General features: G+C 45.2%; 1 pseudogene; it reads right to left on the bottom strand.

Annotated features, from left to right (window-relative positions):
* Positions 1 to 492: 492 nt before the first annotated feature.
* Positions 493 to 2,944, bottom strand: LOC100665923 (hydroxycarboxylic acid receptor 2-like; annotated as a pseudogene).
* Positions 2,945 to 3,274: the final 330 nt, after the last annotated feature.

Genomic DNA, 3,274 nt, shown 5'->3' with positions numbered 1-3,274 from the left:
CAACTAGGAGTATATAGCAAGATGGAAATAAATTTTTGTTTGAGAAACTGACTTGATTTTTAAACTTTCACTTAAAGCACAATAAAAAAAAAATTCCGTTCATGTTAACCATGACCAGGCATTTGCAACACCAGACTGTGTCTCATATTAAAGTTTATTGAAGGGGTAGATTTATTCTAAGTAAGAAACACAAGTGACAAGCCACAGAGCCAGGAGGACTCTCCCCCGCTTGACCACTGGGCAGCAGCGAGCTCCCCCTTTTAGTGGGAAAAGCAAACAGAGGTGGGAAGCTGCTTTCTTTCCTGCAGCGCTTTTACCTGCTCAACCCTCAAATTAGTGTAAACAAGAGAGGAATGGATTAGTCCTTGGTTGGAGCACAAAGTCCTTTTCCTTCCCCTTAACAACACTGTTTAGCTCAGTCCCTCCTGGAGCTCATTGCCTTCTTTCTTACTCCACTGGCAACTCAGATATTAACCAAAGTTTGTGAGTGTCTTTGCCTAGTCTGTTTCTGCTACAGCCTGGCTGAAAGATGAATTGGTCCCCCCAAACCCAGTTGACCTATTGTCTTGTTTAATGATGTCTAGGCTTCCTCCAGAGAAACATAGCTCCCTTTCAATCACTTAGTTCTCCTTCCATCTGGAGTCCACTAACATGCTAAATGTTGTCCTAGGAGATTGGAACCATCCAAGTCTCAGGCAGGTGAAGCAAGGAGGCCAACAAGTTACCGGTGCCAGTGGGCTTCACTGTGCTTTTGACTCTGCTCAGCAGAAATGTTGAAAACGTTGCCATCTTCAGTCCTGTGAGTGGCAGAGATTAAGCAAGAGTTTCAGAAGTCTAAAAGCTTTCCTCCACCTTCTCCCCAAGATTTCTGTAGTGACAACATGCAAACAAGTGGCTCACTTGGCCACACTGTTGCTCTACGTCTGATTTTCTGAATGTGGAAGTCCCGGGAAACCTTGGGCCAAGTCTGGTGATGTTGCTCTGTGCCCCAGCTAAACTGTGTATCTGGAGATTGTGGTTCTTGGTGACAATCTTGCTTCTTGGCTGGGTTATTTAAGGAGAGGGTGGGATCAGATATTGGGGGCTCAATAGCTCACCTTATTTAGCCGTTAAAGCTCATTGGAGTTGGCCATTAAAGCCTCCAGAGCTTTTTGGGTGGTGCTCAGATCCTCTGTGAGCTCCACTTTCATGCTCTGGTTGTTATCTGGCTCACCTGTCGTCTTCTCAGTTGATCATGGTGGAGAAGAAAGATAGGCTGGAGAAGTAATACACCAAGAGGTTGAGTATGCTGTTCATGTAGGTGACGCTGAAGGTCATGAAAAATGCCAGGTCAACAGAGGTATAGGGGGCACAGTCCTGCATCCCCACTGTGTGCAGGAGCCAGAAAATGCCAATCCTCAGAGACACACTGGGGAGGAAGCTGTTGACGAAGACAATGGCCACCACCATGACGAGGCGAATGGCTCTCTTGATCTTCAAGCGCCTATCCATTTGCTTCTACCGCAGGTTCCAGATGATTCTGGCTAAGCAGAGTTGAATGATGCCCAAGGGCAAGAAGAACTGTAGGAGAACGGAATCATGCCACGTGAAGGTATTGCAGGTGATAAGCTGCTGCACAAATGCATACAGTTGTTTTTGGTCAACAACTGTGTTCAGAAGGTGACAGGTCAAGCCAGTGGTGACGCCCCACAAGAGGCAGAAGATGATGGTGGCTGTCTGATTGGAGATCTTGTTTACAACATGGTGGGGATGGACCACCCGGAAATACTTCTCCATAACCACCACTGTGAGGAAGATGTTGCCGCCCTGGTGGTTCATGGGCAACATGAAGAACATCAGCCAGCAGGTGATGTCCCCAAACCTCTAGTCCTGCTTACTCATGTACTTATCAGTCACAAACAGCAGGCGGATGTTGAGGAGACGGCCAGCCATGGCCAGGTTGAACAGGAAAATCCAGCTGCGTTTCTAGGACTTGACATAGAAGCAGAAAATCCTCCAAGGAGCAAGACCATCGTCCAGAAGCCCAAACACAAACTCCATCCCCCACACTGGTGGCAGCACATTGTTGATTAAGTCATTGGGGAACACATAGCACCTCTTTTTGTGTATTTCCAAGTAGTATTTGTCTTTCTGCTGGACGTTGGCATTCATGAGTAGATGGTCTTAGTCCAACAGAGTGCCTGAACTAGTAAATGCTAAAGGAGAGGGTTGTGTGTTTGTGTGGTGACCATGTGGTTCAGCAACCACATTTATACCACACCAGAATGTTGAAATAGATGAAAGGTTACCAGGAACTACGACGCAGACTTTGGTGTTTGCGCATGAGGTACATTGGTTGGAAACAGAACTGGGGTCTCCCATAAAAAAAAAAAATTTTTTTTTTTCCCCATAGTAATACAAAATTCTGCTTTCAATTATTTTTTACCATCTGCCTCCCCACCTCTGGAGTGTGAGTTCTATAAGAATAAGGGCCTTGGCTACCTTGTTCTTTGTCTTCTCTCCTCCAACCAGAGCAGCACTAGGCACATAATTGGTGCTTAACATGTAAAAATGGACTGAATGCATGAACAAATGAGCGAATGTGAGCTGTTGAGTTCTGAACACTTGAAAACCACTTTGTCTGAGGAAAGAATTGGAATTTCAGAACCTGACTCCTTGCTGTCTCAGACTCTGAGGCTTGACGAAGTCTCTGTGTTCCTCTGAGCATGACTCTGCCATCTCTTTCTCCGTCAGATGATGATTCCTACTTTTAACTTTCTACTTCTCATGATGTTGCCTTGAGATACAGCAATCGGCTCTGCATTTATGGAATTCAAAAAACCCTACCTTTCTTTCTTCGTTTATTGCTATCTAGGGCTGGAAGTCTAAGTCTCTAGGTTTCTCACCTGTAGCCAAGTCAGGAGGAGGTCAAGGCAAGCCTTCTCTTCTTAAAGAATCGAGGAGTGACAAGCTGGAATGAAAACCTAAGAGAAACTCGGATTGATGAGTTTCAAACCAGCATGTCTCTTTTCCATCCTAGAACTGGTACTGAAACTATCCCCTAGGAAGCCCTGTCTTCCTATTCCTGCAGAAAAAATCCCATTCTGTCCAGACTTCTTTAAGACATGAATACTGTTATGGATTGAATTGTGCCCCCCCAAAATGTGTATCTATTTAGCTAGGCCATGATTCCCAGTATTGTGTGGGTGTCACTGTTTTGTGGTCTGATGTGATCTTCCTGTGCATTGTAAATCCTATCTCTATGGTGTTAATGAGGTGGAATTAGTGGCAGTTA

Source organism: Loxodonta africana, chromosome 19, assembly GCF_030014295.1.
Source record: "Loxodonta africana isolate mLoxAfr1 chromosome 19, mLoxAfr1.hap2, whole genome shotgun sequence".
Classification (NCBI taxonomy): Eukaryota; Metazoa; Chordata; class Mammalia; order Proboscidea; family Elephantidae; genus Loxodonta; species Loxodonta africana.
This window is presented reverse-complemented; position numbering and strand designations above follow the sequence as displayed.